The sequence below is a fragment of the Vanessa tameamea genome, chromosome 12 (assembly GCF_037043105.1).
Source record: "Vanessa tameamea isolate UH-Manoa-2023 chromosome 12, ilVanTame1 primary haplotype, whole genome shotgun sequence".
Taxonomy (NCBI): Eukaryota; Metazoa; Arthropoda; class Insecta; order Lepidoptera; family Nymphalidae; genus Vanessa; species Vanessa tameamea.
Genome location: NC_087320.1, coordinates 4136876 through 4154850, shown reverse-complemented (window position 1 = coordinate 4154850; position 17975 = coordinate 4136876). Strand labels below are relative to the sequence as shown.

General features: G+C 32.5%; 1 protein-coding gene across 2 annotated transcripts in view; it reads left to right on the top strand.

Annotated features, from left to right (window-relative positions):
- LOC113392927 (homeotic protein antennapedia-like) overlaps positions 1 to 17975 on the top strand; it is a 164688-nt gene that overhangs the window by 35136 nt on the left and 111577 nt on the right. The window contains exon 1 of one of the 2 annotated variants that reach the window (XM_064216546.1): positions 9220 to 9462. The exons of the other annotated variant lie outside the window; for it this stretch is intronic. The gene's annotated coding sequence lies outside the window, so the exon portion shown is untranslated. Of the gene's footprint in view, positions 1 to 9219; positions 9463 to 17975 lie in introns of those variants that run through there. 2 annotated transcript variants of the gene reach the window in all.

Sequence of the window (17975 nt, the reverse complement as noted above, 5' to 3'; positions counted from 1 at the left end):
GTACAAGCTAACAAATCTAATTGCTCAGTAGGCGCCCGTGTATAGTCGTGGCTGACAAATGGCCCCTCATGTGGCTGCGCGGTACACGGCAGCAATTTGTTAAACGCACAGGTCACCGTGGGTGATTTAAGATTTTATATTAAATAGTAACATTTCAATCATGCTTACAATATTCTTAAACGCTTCTATATTTGATTGTCTTGATTGATGAAGTAGAGTTATATCAAACATTTGTTATGAAAAAAATTTACAGCTAAAAAATGCGTTCTTTTACATTTAAGTACGTTTACGTTTTTTTTTTGAGCATAGAATTGCAATATATTTAAAGCAAAATGAGAATAACTTACACATGAAATTTTAAAATAAGAAAGCTTAAAATAAGATTTATTACATCAGAAATAGGTATATTAGGTGTACATTATGAAACTAAAATAAAAATTTTCGAAAAATTTAGTTTTGGCATTTTAATAGTATTGAAAATGATTATTAACAAATTTTCAAACTATTAATGTGATCGTGTTATAAGATATATCTTTCATTCACTTCGAAACTCTCATGAAATTCAAATACCGTCATATTAACATTTTCAGTTAGCTTCGTTTTATGATTTTCTTTCATTGAAATGAAACTTTCGTACTTATAAAAGAGTAACAAAATAAATTTAAGAAACGTCAAAAATGTTGAGGATTCCACGAGATTATTCAACGAATCTTTGTCTATTTCATAGAACGGAGAGTCTAATATTTTTATATTGAGGTCCTGCTTGACGTAAGATAACGAAATACGAAAAGTTTAGTTCTACCGTGTACCCACCTCATACAATCTTTTTATGCTTATCTTTCTGTGATTTATGAGTTGTTCGGCGTCCGACAACGGGAAAGAAAGGAGGTATACAAAAGTAATTTATTTTTTACGTTTGTTTTTCTTGTCTTTCCATCCGTGCGTGTACTGGCCAGGCAAACATGTTTTTGAAGTTGGCATTTTTGAGTTGTCGCGTATGATTTATGGGTGACCCGGAGTGTGGGCGGTGCTTAACTCGATCGGTATTTTGGTACATATATAAATCACTGTATATAAATCTCTTATAAACCTTCATCTCTTTATTGGGCCTGACATGAAAAACTTATAACGCACATTGCATTATGATTAAAGTAAGTACTTTTTTTAATGTAGAGTACCTAATTAATAAGTATGATTCATTTTCGTTTCAGGTATGCATTGGGTGTTATGAAATTGAGAGAAAGCTGTGGTTTTGGGTAAATAGAATACATTAAAATATTTATGCTTATAAGTCAAGGGCCTAAGACTTTTAAATTCTGAGGTTAATGACACATGAAGTAGCTACAAAGGGTTAATTACTTTAGATATTACTTTTTTAATGTGGCTTATAATTTTGTATACCTACGTTTTAATATTTGTGTTTTAACAATCTTAAGAACTTGTTTATTTTAAATAACAAGTCTCACTGAAATAGGCTAGACATTTGACCAGTTAATTGTTATTTCATTAACTAATTCGGTTTAAACATTTAAGCTCATATAATATGTATTCGTTTTCTGAATTAAGTATTATTTTTATTCTAAAGCTTTAAAATTTTATAATACCTATAGGACTTTCTATTCAATAAAACCGTTTCATATGAAATTTAAGTTTTGTACAAAGCGTATCAAGGAAAACGTTTTAGACTATCATAACAAACCCTATGTAACCTGCTCTAGCAACATTGTTGCGTGACAAAGAACAATTTCAAAAACATCGAAAAAGATATTCGAGTAAGACCTAAAGCGTCGTTCACAATGCACGCGTCACATTGGATATATCAAAAAACTGCCCGCGGGCAATGTTTGCAAAAGTGCATGCATTATGAAGATTGCAAATCTAGCCGAGCCAAGCAGGCGGGCTAACGCTCGTTGCCAAAAATCACACGATAAATAATACAGAGCCAAGCTGCATGCATTATAGCACTACCTTATCTTAGTGAATTTGAAGCCAAGAATTGTCCATTAAATATACATTAAAATTACCTGTCTCGAATGAAAAATAAGCGAAATTTACGACTGTTGCCTTGGACTATAATAAGGGCTTCGATTTCACTCAAAACATTTAGGCGATATGACTTGAAGATATCTTTTCGTATGCACATAGCCTTATAACTAATTTAGTTGGAGTAAAATCTTATTATGTCTATCATAATTGACAGATAAATCAAATACGGGTAAAGCTAAAACGTCTGTCATGTGAAGCAATCCTCTTTGTATACCGATAGTCCTATATACTTTATTTTATATATGATTGTAGAAACATATTGAAATGAGTTGCAATTATTTATTCCGTTCGCGTCTATATACCACAACCTCCTCGATTAGATGCGTCGCGGATAATATTGTATAACTGGGATTTCTTCCAAGAAACTAGTTCTTATATAATTTGGGTTTTTTCTTCTTTTATAGACGTTGAGTTATTTTATAAATAAAAAAATACTATTATAAATTTACATAAAAGGTTTATTAAATTTTTGCAAAAATAAAATATATTTGAAACCAATATTTTCTTAGAGCACTTATTAAGAACTAACGCTATTTTGAAAATCTATTGTGATTTAAAATTGTTACCACAGATTCGGAATGCGGTTTCTAACAAAAAGGAAACCAACCACCACACAGGAAATTTAGCACTTAGCTCACTCACCTATAGTATAGTTGTAGGAGGTTAGGTTACAAAATATTCACCAGTAGCTGTACAGAGCTTTTCTATGCTTTTATTTTTTTTTTTCTAATGAAGATAGTAAGCCAACCTAATTATCAGTAACAAGCATAAAACTCTCATATACTGGTTAATTTGAACATTTCATTGACATATCCAGTAACTTAAACATTCATTTATTTCATAAAAGATCTTTCATTTTTCAATTTAAAGAATTTTTTTTTTTGCAACCAATCAGCAGTTCCATTTCCATTTGTATATCTTCGCATCTAATGGACATACATAAGCAGGGAAATGGACTTACATATCTTTTAATTTCATGTTTCAGGTTGCTTACAATTTTCACATTCTTATGTCTATCACTGACAGCACAATATTGAGAAGGAAGACATCAATGTTACTCGAAATCGCGTGTCAATTCAAGTCCACGTTCATATTGATATGATACAATAAATAATACGGTTTCACAAGTTCCCATGTCCTACCTATACCGGACATGCCTCTCAAAGTGCCAACATATCAGCCCACTCATTGTCAACATCATTGTCCATTGGAAACTGCCAAGATTACTCCAGTTGAAAGCATACCATTGGTTTCTATTTACGAGTATATCTACGAATTCTTCACAATGGTAAGCTATTGTTAATTACTGACGAAAATTTAATTAGATTATCTGTTTAGTTTACAAAACAAGGTTATTGCGATATTGTAACATTTTTAGAGAATCGATGTACCAAAGAAATATGTATTAAAATTATAAAGTAAAATTATATATATGCAGATATAAGTAGAAAGAAACATTGTTTTTGAGCAGCTGAGTGAGTAATTGTAATAATTATTTCTCAGATATTTATCATGATCTGAAACCAATGGTAGGGGCTCTTCATCACCGGCTCGCTGCCAACGTTCGCCGATTGTTATTCAGCAGCGCACCGCGACGCATGCATACAACGAATACGCAATGTGGGGAATTTTCGCATACGCCGCATACACGCCTCGTCACGGCGTCACATGCATGTCATCGAAGATAGTCATTGACAAGTTTTTATTTTCGTCGGGTAAATAACTAAATTTACAAAGTTAACATTCACAAACAGACACATATTTTTTTGATTTTACCAAACATATATCAACACTGACGACTAAGTGACTGACGAAGGGTAGGAGCGATGGTATTCTATTTCACCTGTAATAGTTGATTATTATATTCTATCACTCTACTAACAAATAGTAATGATTAGAACTCCCGTGTTCCAGTTTGAAAGAATACACTGAACTGTCACATTATTTGTTCATCAACAACTTAAATTCTTCTAAAAAATATGAAACTAAAACCAAAAACAAAAATTATAATTTGTTTTTATAAATATTGGACAACATCACATACATTACTCTGATCCCAATGTGAGTAACTAAAGCACTTGTGTTATGAAAAATCAGAAGTAACGACGGTATCACAAACACCTAGACCGAAGACGACATAGAAAACTAATGAACCTTTTCTACGTCGACTCGGCCGGGAATCGAATCCGGGAAATTCGGAGTGGCGTACCCATGAAAACCGGTGTACACACTACTCGACCACGGAGATCGTCAATTTCTGTACTTATCATCCTTATTTATAGTGTTAACATAAATGTACATTTTCATCAGTAGGTAGCCTACTAACTACCGATGAAAATGTACATTGTTCCAAGATAATTGAAAATATTTTTATCAAATAATATAATCGTCCAATGCTTAATCGACTAATTAAAGAAGACATATAGCTGAGCTTATATAGCAAGCTATGAAACGGTAAACGAAATTGTATTCACATCGAAATATTATTCAAGTCGCTCGGAAGTCAATAAAATAATAGTACCGAATCCTCCAGCGTATACGGAGTCATACACTATAGGACGGTGTTTGTTCAAACAATGAAACTCATAAACTATCTTGGACTCGGAATACTGTGTCCTGTGCATGATCTGTATCCCAATCTAATTACAATGCATTTTAATTAAATTTAGTTTATATCAATGAATATAAAGAATATTTTCGTATATAATTACAAAAAAACATAACATGAATAAGTAATACTTATAAAGTATCTTTAGCAACAACGTAAATTGCTACATAGTGGGTACAGGTTATTTTCTGCTACTAGAAAAAAAAAAGGACGGCGGAACTGTTGGACTGAGTAGGTATATAATATTCATGGCATGTTCATAAATTTTAAATGTTTAACGTTTTCTCAAAGCGAGCTTAACTAATTTCTAGATAAATAAATCATTCACATATGAGTTTTAAACAATTTTTTTTTTAAACCAGTGTGTAACATTCCCAACGGTATTATGTTTGGTAGCGCGATTATGTTTATGTTTAAAACATACCGTATATTACGTTTGTTACGTAAAAACCGTTAAATATATTATTCAATTGATAAATTTATTCAAGGCACACTGTAATCTAGAAGGCAAGTCACAGGCTGTCCTCCTATTAGCTTTGGATTTCAAGTAGTCCCGACTTGTCTCTAGCCCTTCGCATACACTCAACACATGAATGAGAGCGCGCTATTGAGTACAGACAAACTGACAGATGCATTCGTTCCCATGTAGGTTAGAAAACACAAGTGCCTTGAATGTCACATGGCATACACTTGAATAGCTACGTCTTGATACAACGGACTTTAATATGATCCGATACGTTGTATAAAAATAAATACGTTATACCGTATCGACGTTTTTAAATTACAATCGTGACTTTCCTGTACACGATGAAAGCTTACGGCGATGTTTTATTTAAAGAGAGGCGCGAGGGTCATAAATCATTACCTGTCTTTCAGTACGATTGTTCGATTATATTTTAAAGAATAAATCGTAACAGAATGGAAACCTAATTGCGATCGGATCATTGTCGTCAATAGTAATAAAGAACCAGTTTCGTTTATTATAAATTTACAGTTGTATTCACGCATGTAAGATAAATATTTAATGCGTATTATAAATGAAATGTAAGATAAGTCTGAAGGCGCTAATTATAATAAGTATGAAATGGAACGCAATTAATTTAATTTGTTCAGTCGCTGTTATTACCATTGGAATTAGGTAAAACTGGTTGAGAGTTAAATAAGAAGTGGATTTCAAAAAGTCCTGTTCGAAAATCAGATTCAGCGAAGTGCAAAAGTAGACACGAAAACAATCGCTTATTAATGTACCGTCAGCAAAACATCGCTTGAATCGAAATGATAACATTAATGTTCTTGCATTAGGGGCACGTATGAGTCGGTCGTGTCGAAAGTATCGCTTTTGCAAGGAATTGAACTCGGAATTATTTTCATAGGTTATCATATACTTCCCGATTTTTATATTTGTTTACAGATAATATATTATTTACGCAAAAGTATTGGAATTAATAACTTTTTAATCATCTGGACTCGAAAACTCAATATTTATTAATTGTTGTTCAGAGTTCAATCTTAATGTCTTCATCAATAACTGATAATTTATGTACAGCACGATCGGTACAAGACAAAATTGCGGCCGCCGGCTCCCCTTTGTAATCAGTGCAGAATTATAAAGCCATTGCAACACCGCGGGCACTGTTCCCTGAGTTATTAAGAAAGTTATATCTCAATGAAGTTATTCGACGAACGATTCCAACGTTCCGTATGCAAGATTCCTTTAAAACGCACGCGAGCCGAGGTAGAGAAAGGCAAAAATTATTTTTGTGATAACAATTATGTGTCACCGTCTTGAAACACTTAATTACATTGAACGAATTTTTTTGAATCTCGAAACTGACAAAAACATCTTTAAACTGTCACAATTAAAACAATTATCTTTCGTATGTAACCGCCTAAAAGTGCTAATAGGTTTGACAAAACAGTTGAGCAGTGTATAAAAAAAACAAAAAACGTAATGACCGAAGGACATTTTTTATTGCTCTATCGATCTTTGCTAACGATCGTCACATTGTAATATAACATTAAATAAAACAGTAATCTTTCTGTTACTATTAAAGCATATGTATTCAGAAAGATTTATATAGCCGAAGGTAATGATGATACATATTACCCGCCAGCTCAGAACTGATCGACCATGCCTCTTGTTTACGACGGACGAACCTTCGAGCACTCGAGAGTTTCGGTGGCTATTTTAAACTGCCTCTTTTATTAGTTTTAAAAAAGGCCGTTTAGATTAGAGCGTTCGATGGTTAGTGGCTTATTGGTATTTGAAATATTAGGTGGGAGGAATGGCACTCCTGAAGTATTAATAGCCGTTTTATGGAGTAGCGTTTGTTCATGTGTGATTATATAATCCGAATTTATCGCTTAACTAACATTTTTATTACGTAAATATTTTTTTAAATGAATTGTATAAATCAAGCTAATTAGGAATAACACGTCATTAAGAAATATAAAATAACTAAGCATTATTAAAAAGAACTGATTATAATTAAAACAAAACGATATTAAAATCGATAAGATTAATTACTTGCGTAAAATCGATTAGTGCCCTTGCATCGTTTTCGCTAAATAAAACAACTATGCATGCTATCGTAACCAATACAGAAATAATGAAACCCGTTCCCCAATATTTTCATCGAGTTCATTCGATGCAGCTATATTCAATATTCTTCCATAAGAACATTACAAGTTGCACGTATGTACTCATATCGTTCTAATTATATTAATTATTACCATTACAATGTAATCGCAATCATTATTATGGAATAAATAGTTATTAATTTTATTGAGCGAAAGATACACTACTTGCAACTTGTAGTGGTAAAGATTTATTTTATTAATTATTTGAAATAATGTAATTTAACACTGTAGGTATTACACAGTTTACGCTATAATTAAGAACTATTAATTATTGTACGTAAGTAAGAATTATGACTGTTTTTACGTTTAATTGTAACAATTTAATGATAAAGGAAGACAAAATGTTCATTTACTTGAGGCACGTTAAGAGCTCATTGTTCGTATTTTTCATTCGCAGTGTTCCTCCAAATTCAGAGATAAAACAAATAAAAACTACACCGATTTAAAGCATTTCTCTCACTGGCGCAGTTTGTCATTTACCTCACCCTTATCGATACACTGCCAGATAGTCCCGTGTTTATGTCGCTTAAATTAAATTGCTTGTGTTGATTATAGTGACGTTCCTTTACATATACCCAAATTTATGCCCCCGGACCACGACCCCGATACATCTCACGTCTGTTTTTTACCGAGAGATCATTTGTTTAGTTGTTTTGATCATTATTTTCAAGACTATCCTCGCGGAATAAAAATCGATTCGGCCGAAACGAAGAAACATCGAGCAATAACAACAAAACATAAAGTGGCAAGTAACGCCCATCGAGTCGAGAGGGCCGTAATAAAATTATATACTCATAAAAATCAATATAAACACCACAACATTCTATAAAAGCCGCTACGGTTTAACTTAACGTCTTCATTAGCCTCCTCACGACCTCCCGATTGCGAGAACTCGATGCAATTTTCGAATCGAGTCAAGTCGTTGTCGGCTCCGTAATTTGCGTTGTTCGAGTCCCGATTTGTCGGCCGGGACGAGTATTCCGAGAGCGTCCGACAGTTTCTATACCGACTAGAAAGGTAATTTTCAAACGTGAGCGATTGGCGCTTTTGTAGAGTCGAGGTGCTCGAGCACTATGGTGTAATTGAGGCTTTGAGGCAGGCCGTAATTTTAAAATTACATCAATTGAGAACCTACCTTTTACTATAATTGATGCAATAAAACCTAGCGATTCATTTGCTTGAGTATTAATAGAAAACAAATGGTATTTGTGCAGATCCTAAGACTAACCGGTGGTTAATGCAATTATTAGAACTATTCAAAATTCTATGGCAAAAAAGAATACTTTAATTTTCCGTAACCATTACATCGCTGGAGATAATTGTACAACCTGCGTCCTGGAGTATTCGTACAACGGAATGATTTATGATTTGGGGCTAGTTAATTGTATTTCTCTCCTAAAAAACGCTATGCATTATCTCCCAGCGGCCGACAGGTAACAAATCTTGCTTTTTCAAATATTATTACTCATCGCATTCGATTTGGGAGCGGGCGAGCTACGAAAGCTATATCACCACCTACTCGGTATCCCGCTGCTCACAGTATTCTTTGGTCCCCCAAACTTTAATCAAATGCAACACACATTCATCTATTCGTCTCTCTTCCGCGCGTATCGAATAGACGATGTTAGACTATCGCTGTCTCGTGCCCCACTAAAATAGACTTTGCCCAAGCGCACTACTCGTGTCAAAAGTTTTGTGTAGTAATGGCTTACGAAATTTTCCCCTACCTCGTGACTTTTTTGTACAGTTGAGAACGAGTGTTGGGGTCGTAGAGTTGTGTTAGAATTTTTTTTTTTTAAATAGAACTTCGATACGATGTTTATTGTGGAATAGATTTTAGTGCACTGCGCGGCAGATGCCTTCTCACCGCTAGGTGCGTTCCGACTCTATTATATTATGGGCAACAGTGTCAGTTGTAAATAAGGATTTGTATAGACCAAACGTATCGAACAAGTGAGCGTAAAGCTTTATTAACATCATTAATTAATTAATAAAGATGATTAAAATTATATTATATTAAAAGATATTATAGTGATCTAATAAGAAACGTAGATGAACACGTGTATTCGTGTATTCTGTGATAACGAAGATTATTTACTAGTGCATTAGTGTCATCATTAATTTTAATAAGTGCTTTATAAAAGGCTTTAAAAGGATTTATAATAATTGTAAGTATTACATTAATGATAATATCGTTAATTTTATATTGTTTCTAAAACCAATACCTAAGTATTTACAGTTAATATGGTATATAATATCGTATATACCTATACTATGTATGTTCATAAATATAACGCAATAATCAATGCATTTGTATATTATTGTTTACAATATATTCATATGTTGTAAATGTGATAATTTATTCACAAATTACATATTTTTATGGCAATATAAATATGTAATTTTGAACAGTAAGTTATGTGTCAAATAGTTTAGAACCAAACTAAAACCATAAACTTAAACAATCAAAGATAAATGTAAAAATATGTTTTTCTTAGATGTAGAAATTATAATATAATAAACAAACAAAAAATATTGGCGGCTAAAGTCCAAGTCTTTAAAGATCGAGTTGGAATGTATCGAGATAAAAGATGTCATCCAGAATCTTGGACCTTAAAGCGAAACCGTACTTTTAGACACAGTGTCACCGTAATACCGACCGTAAGTTAATCACGTTTGAGATCGATTTCCTTTAACAAAATTCAAAGGTCGCTTTAAGTTTTTTCGACAAAGGTCTGAGACCAAAGTTTTGACCTAGCGTTTGGAATTCATAAAATCAAAGCCGCGTCCAGTATGTAGCGTCATTCCACGAAAAAGACTGAGTTTTATTTCTTTATAATATAAATGTTTTATATTTCATACAGAGATCATCTTAATAAGTAAACAAATCGTAAAAATAACATTACGTGCTATGAATACCAAAAACATAGCAAGCGAACAATATTCGAGGTGCCTGAACTGAATTCACAGCTTTTATCACTTAGGTATTTTTGTCAGCGACTTCCTCAGATAGCGAAGGCTTTCTCAGCCGCGAGGAAATGAAATTCTTATCGTTCCTCGGTAGAAAGAAGCTCACTTCTTTCAGTTATCCGCGCAGGAAATATATGGGGGAGTAGACGCGACGCTCGCAATAACCAACATCTGATTGCTTAAAGGAATCGCGGGAAAATCTCTCGCTCAATCTAAATAATGTATCCTGTTAAACATTTTTGGCTAGCTGGGGTTTTGTGCTACACAATAGAATTATAAGGACGTAAATGTATATTATATTTTCATAATAGAAAAAAGGTAATTTTACTACAGTAGTTTTTAATGTGGTATTTTTGTATTTGATGAAGACAGTCAAGAACAACGGCTGCTTAAAAAATAGCTCTAATCTATTTAACCGGATTACGTTATAGCATTAAGCGCTTAAAAATTTACTTAACACGTATCATGATTATGCATATTCAGAACGGTTTTAAGTTGAAAATCACAAAACGCGCTTAAAAACTTTCAACAATGATGTCCCCTTTTTCATTCTGACGCTACACAAAATTTACGATCGGTCCGCGAGAGCGGGCATTGCGTGCCTGATGTTTCTAAAAATGTGTCAAACTTTTTACAAACTTCTTTCATTTAGCTGCGTCCGGCCTTCCACTGTAGCCTTGTGAGATATTTTTTCTATTGTTTGTTTTTTAGTTGCTATTGAAATGTCTTCGAGATAAGAGATTTTGACTTACGTAAAAACTGGACACCGAATGGGATAATGAAATTTCTCCTTTCTCTGAAATTTCTATTGTATAAATACATTTTTGTCTTTTCAAACGTCACAGCTTGACTTTATTCGTCGTTTAGAATAATAATGAAACGATCAAATTTTATTTAAAAAAATAACTTGCGACTTAAAATTTACGATTTAAGTTGAAATTGATAATACTAATTGCGTCAATACGTCAATGCGGTGCGTTGTGAAATTGTGTCTATGGTGATAATATTTAAATTTTCATTGAATTATTCAGCCATTTTTATTTATCAGCGTGCACAAGGCCTATTTTGCATAATCGGTTTATTTTAAAAGTCTCTACCGAGCCGTTCGGGCGGCGATCCTAAACCGGTTGAAGAATTAGGTTCTACTTTGAGTCATGGGGATGGGGACATGTACATTGTAAATAAAATAACCATCATTCAGCCGTTCGATACATACAACAAAATATTGTTTTATAATATTATCGATTTTTAAATAAATATCGATAAAGACGATAAAATATTATTGAAATTAATATTCTATTATATTCTCAATCAATTCTCAATCTAAATCAATAGATTTTTATATAAAAAATTAGTAATGCAGCTTGACAAGATAATGGTGAAGTCCAATGGAATGAAGTTGCAAATTCAACTCGGAAACCTACAATATAATCGATATCGCTGTTTGGACATAACAATGATAATGGAATTAATTAAGTCGGATGTGTAATTTACAATGAATTCCACAAGATGAAATGATACCGTATTGTACTATTATAATTAAATGAAAACTTAAATAAATATTATTAATTCATTTTATAATAAAAATATTTAAATGAAGACTTCATATCATTCATTTATATTTTGTAATGCATGCAATAAAAATATTAATTATGAAATACAAATACAATATAGCATTTTTTATTATATTCTATTGAATTCCGATACTTTTATTACTATTTGTTTAAGTTTGAATAAAGAACATAATTTGTTTTTAAATCAACTCATTTAATCTAATCACAATAGAATAATATAAAACCAATATCACGGGTAACATAAACAATAATTAAGAGTAAAGGAAAAATTAATTAATTTAAAATCATTTAAATTAAATCAATATTTAAAACTCGTATTAAAATTTATAAATGAATACGAAATACTCAGCAGTCGTTTTCAATTTTATTCAAATCATTTCTATAATTTTGTTTAAAATTTAAAATTCGAACATTCGTCGCCATTTGTTTTTACCATTTGACACCGCATACCTAACTCCGACATGTTTATGTGCTTACATAGCAATAAACTTCTCAAAACTACTACCAATCGACAGTCGAAAATGTAAAAATATATAATACCATAAAGTAAACACGTGGCATTAGACACGCCTGAAATGGTATATCGAATTCAACTAAGCATCATATGCTAATTACGTAGCTCCACACAAAACGCTTTAAGACATTCGACCGGTGTTCATATTACGACTTATTCGAATTTCAAATTTAGAGATGCGTAGGCGCACAAGAATTAGGTGATGTTTAAAAAGATTAAAATCGGTCTCGCGCTTGAGTAGGAAGAACTTGATTTATTGCCTTATCTAATATAAATTTTGCTGTTCATGTCGAATTTACCGACTAATGAGACCCTGGGGAAACCGTTAGCACATACTTTGAGAATCACTGCCTAAATCAAAATGACACGTAGAGTAGCTCGGTTAATTGGGCTTAACGCTCGAAAGTGACATTTAATTTACCAGAGAGCGATGTGACGACGTCAATTAAAATTAAAAAATGGGCGTTATTTACCTACATTCTAATCTAAGACTGATACATTTTGATCTATTATGAGAATATTTTTTCCGCGATAGGTCCGGTCCGTATAATTAAATAGATCTAGATAGCTGTTGCCGCCTTGCTTCACTGTGCGTAAATAAACCTTTACCATATATTTTTTACAATTAAAAATTGATTATGTATCATAATCATAAATAGAAAGTCTAAGTTTATATCTAATTTAAAATGTATCTATTTATATAATGATTGGATGGACTCTCTAGTATTAAATGATCTTTTATGTATAATTTTGGTTTTTAAAAATTACTTCGGCCATACCTGCACATCTATTTACGCATCAAAATATAAGGGTGGGTGTACATAGCGGTCACAGCTGCCCGCCTGTTAACTGACAACTTTTAGATTAGGACCCCTTCCACCAGCCGCGCCCCCAAATTGAGAGTCGTGCCGCGCCGCTCTAAATTAGTAACGGTTTCCAAATTGCTTTTTAATTTCGACTCCTTTATTAACAGTTTTTTTAGAATCACTCGCATCTTTAACTAAATATTTTTTATATTAATTTCAAAATGAAACCGTTGAAATAAAATGAAATCGTACGCAAAAATAAAATACATTTTTGTTTATGGTTGTTTAAAGCAGCGATGTTGTTTGTTTAATATTTATAGCAATAAAACGCATCGGTTCAATATTGAGTTACAAGTAACAAGAACATTCGGACGTTGAGAAATCTTTCATCTCGTCGGCATCGTTGCGCGGCAGTTATTCATTGTTGTATGATTGTGTTCTTTTTTTGTTCGGGCACCGATCCCCAGCCGCGCGCCTCGGCCCAGCCCTAGCTGAGTTTCGTGGCCCAACCCTAATTTTAATGGCTGCTTGACCGACACATCCGGGTAACTTAGTATGGAATAGATTTCTTTAAGATAATAATCATTGTAATATTAACATCATTTAAATTAATTTTTAAATCTTCATATAAAACAAAACAGATTTTTATAAATTATTTTTGATATTATTTATGCAAAAAATAATATTTATCTTTAATCTGAATACGATAAGCTTAATCCATAAGACTAAGCAGATCTCAGCAGAACAGGTAGCATAAAGTGTTAATCGTTTATTTTTTGCTATCGTTATAATGTTCAATCAACATGCAATACGGAGCTAGTATCCACTTTTTAGTAATACCTAGGCAGTCCTACTACGTGTCAATGCGAATTATAACACTAGAGGCGTAACTAATTGCCGTAATTAAACAGCAATAAATCAGTCATTTATGGACAACGCTATGCAACTACACTATTCCTCATATTTTTTATTCACAACTAATGTACAGAAATGTCTTAGGTTAACAATAAAAAGCAATTTTGTAATACCAAATACATCTCGTATTAATTATAAAATATTCATTGCTTTCCCTTGTGCAAATATTGCATAATAGTATTAATTTATTTATACGACATCAATATTTATATTAGTTATATAAATGTAATTTCAGTTACAACGATACATTATTCATATATAATTATATGAAGTCAAATATAAACCGCATGAATTATACTTGAAGATAAATAATATAGAGTTAGCATAATATTATCTTCATTTTCAATTACGCAGGCAGTAAAACATATGCGAGACTTAAATAAACCACTTAAACGTAAAGCATGCATTAATATCAGTATTGAAGATAGCTTCTAAATTAATTAACCCTCGCGGATTGGATTCCTATGTTGGTACGCATTAATACAAAGTATAAGTCATCGAAGCTGCACTCATGGCACTCGTGGCAACCCTTCCGCGCAAGCTGATGCATGAATTACGAGTGTGTCGGACGGGCCTCAGCGACCCCGCCGCCCGTGTCGGATCGATAGACGCTTTTTGTTATATTCAACCCGTAATTGCTGAAAAGTTTTCACGCCGTAGCGCCGGTCACGCGTATTTTATTACTATGAAATTGAATTATTTATGACGCCATGCACGACAGAGCGACCATTGTGAGCGGGACGCGGCCGCCGCTGAATTTTAATATTGAAATTATGTATTTTCGGTACCCGCGGAATTGCGAGATTAGTATCGGCGAGGTTACACGCTCGTCACAAAATGACGTATCTAGAAGCTTAATGCGTCCGCTCCAAAGCCTTGCTCGAGATTTATGTATATCCAATGCCGGTCGCCTAATCCCGCTTCTGGCCGGGTCAATCCGGCCCCGGAAAAGGTTTTCCCGGTTATTTTCCGTGGAACTTTTAATCCCACCGAATACCGACATACATCATAGAGGATTAAGAGGTTTAAATTGGAAGTTACCGACGTCCGAAATAAATTTAAATCGGCTGGCAGTCTGTATTGTGATATCGGTGCCGATGCTAAATGGGAAACGATATTACCCAGCAAGTAAATCTTCTGTAGGCTTTAGCTTAGCGTGGCGGTTAATTCGATATGTGTGTCCAAAGCCGATATTGTTGCGCGGTTTATATTATCTCGATTACGAAATTATTATATTTATTTTTTTCAACGTTAAGTTAAAATATGAATAACATTGAATGTACATATTTTTATCAATAAATACATGAGTGGTCTAGCTTTATTTTAGACCATAAAAAGACAAAAGACATTTTTGTAAAAAAAAAAACAACTTGATGTAAGTAGATTAAAAACATCGTAATCCACCAACAGCATCGAAGCAGTGTTGGAATATGTTTCAAGTATCTCCTCAAAAGGGGAGGAGGCTTTAGTCCAGCAGAGCGACATTACAGGCTGTTACTTTATCCCTGGGGCCGTTGCATCCCTACCCGATTACGAAATGAAATTAAAAGGTCGTCAATAAGGGTATAGTAAATCATGTGAAAACCTCTAGCTCGGCGTATTCGACCCTCCGGAGTGGACTTGGTAACACCTGACCGAACATTGATTTATACAATTGTTATATCGATACGAGGCTCAAATTATGTAATAATAATAATAATATATGGTCGTTAAAAAATTGCAATGTTTCTTGGTAGAATCTCTTCGTTGGTTCAAACCAAACAGATCATCTATTCATTAATCTCGTTCGAAGTATTTTGTAACTATGATGTTATTCACTTAAAATGTATGTGTTGATGTTGGAATTTCAACATAGGTACCGTACCTAATATCAATTATTTCTCACTCATTTATTTTTTACATGAATAATAATATGGATTATATTATATATTTAGTTTAACGAAGAACATATTAAATATATCAGTTAAAATTCAACTATAATAATGTTTTATTACCATCGGGTAGGTCAATTTAAACCATCTAAGGACCGACTCAAAATATTTATATATATAAAGATAAATAATTACATCAATGAAGTCATTAACTCTATAAAATGTTTTATCATTTTGCAATAATTATAGATAAAGTAGTCTTTGACACTCTTCTAACAAACGCTGATAATAACAATATGATAATACATCTATATTCAAAACCATTATACACGAACCAGTAAGGCACAGTAACAACTTTTTAGTTTAAAAATAATTAAAAAAAAATGTATTGATACATGTTATATAAATAGATACAGTATAATTACATCAATATACACAAAGTTCATGATAATTAGTTCCAACACCAAAAATAGCTAAGTTAGAAATGTTTACTCTCGTAGGTATTGTAGCGAGCTAGATTATGTACTGCGCATCCTGGACACGGAATTGGGTACGTAAATCATTAATCAGCTTGCTCATTTGTTCCCGCCGAAATTATTTATGTGTTCGTGCGTGTTAGCGTTCGCGTTACCTCTTTAAAACGCCGTTACAGCCGTCTGCTAGTCCGTTGTGTAGATAAATCTGCACAGATTATATTGCATTATTACATACACTTTAAGATATTTTTAATTGGATATTTTGAAAATAGAATGAAAATATTACGCGGCATTTCCTAAATATAAGATGCGTATTTTGAAACTACATTCTAAATTCAAAAATATTATAAGAGTATTGTCTAAAAAAAACGCAAACGTTTTTATAATGAAGTAGAAGAAAATAATTCTTTAATTATAAAGATACAAAAGATTGGTTGTAAGATAATAAAACTGTATCTCACTTTTGTGCTATACAATTATTGATATGATAAAATATTTACAGTTATGGTAATCATTTAGTTATGTAATAAATAGTCTTTTTTATATTCTTGTTAATCTGTATGTAAAACAAATGCTAGTTTATACTAAGTAGTATAACTCTTGTGTCATTATAGATTTAAGAAAATACTCAAATACTATAACGAATTCAGCAGTAAGCGAAAATAATTTTATAAGTATGTAACACAAAACACTTTCCGTATAGTTCTATATTTAAATAGGTGCTTACAATATTTACTGATTTTATTAATATCAACATTCATTTTAAATAATACACAACTACTATAAATAACTATTTATATAATATAAACATATCGTTATAAATATTAGTTTATTTAAATAAATCGATTAATTATTTGAAATACAAACTGCTGTCTATCTTAATGTTGCAACTGATTGTATCAAATCGTATTTTGTTCTATAAGAAATGTCTAAAACATTCCATGAACTGTTGGTAAAATGTTATTTAGAACGGTTTTAACAGTTGCTATTTACGATACGAATTCTTTGCTAAAATTCCGGACATATATTTAATTTTTAGCCGAAGTAATTGCAAACATTCCAAAAGTTGGTCCCCTTGACCGTTAAAGGGTAAAATAGACCTCGATCTATATTACGACCCTTTAAGAGTTCCTCGAAATAATTACTTTATAACCAACACTAATTTCATTGAAATACTTCACCTCTAATTTATTTTTCTGTATATAGTTCATTGTGAAATATTAAAAAACAATATTAACGTAATTTTTTGTTCTATTTCTTTCGAGAATGATAATCTTGCGGCCTAAAAGGTCTTCGACCTCACTAATTTAATTAAACATTATAATTCTAAACGAGTACCGCGGAAACACGCACCTATTATACATTTATTTATCAAACTCACTAAGTATGTGTATTATGTGGATAAATTAAATGGCCTATCTCAACCATAATCTGAGAACAAGGCCGACCGTCTATTGTCATCGTTCCGTTTAGTTTACCTTTAATTACATAGGCGGTTTAACCTCGACTAGATAAAGGTGAAGAATGCACTTATCTGCTGCCCTAAGTTGGGCAA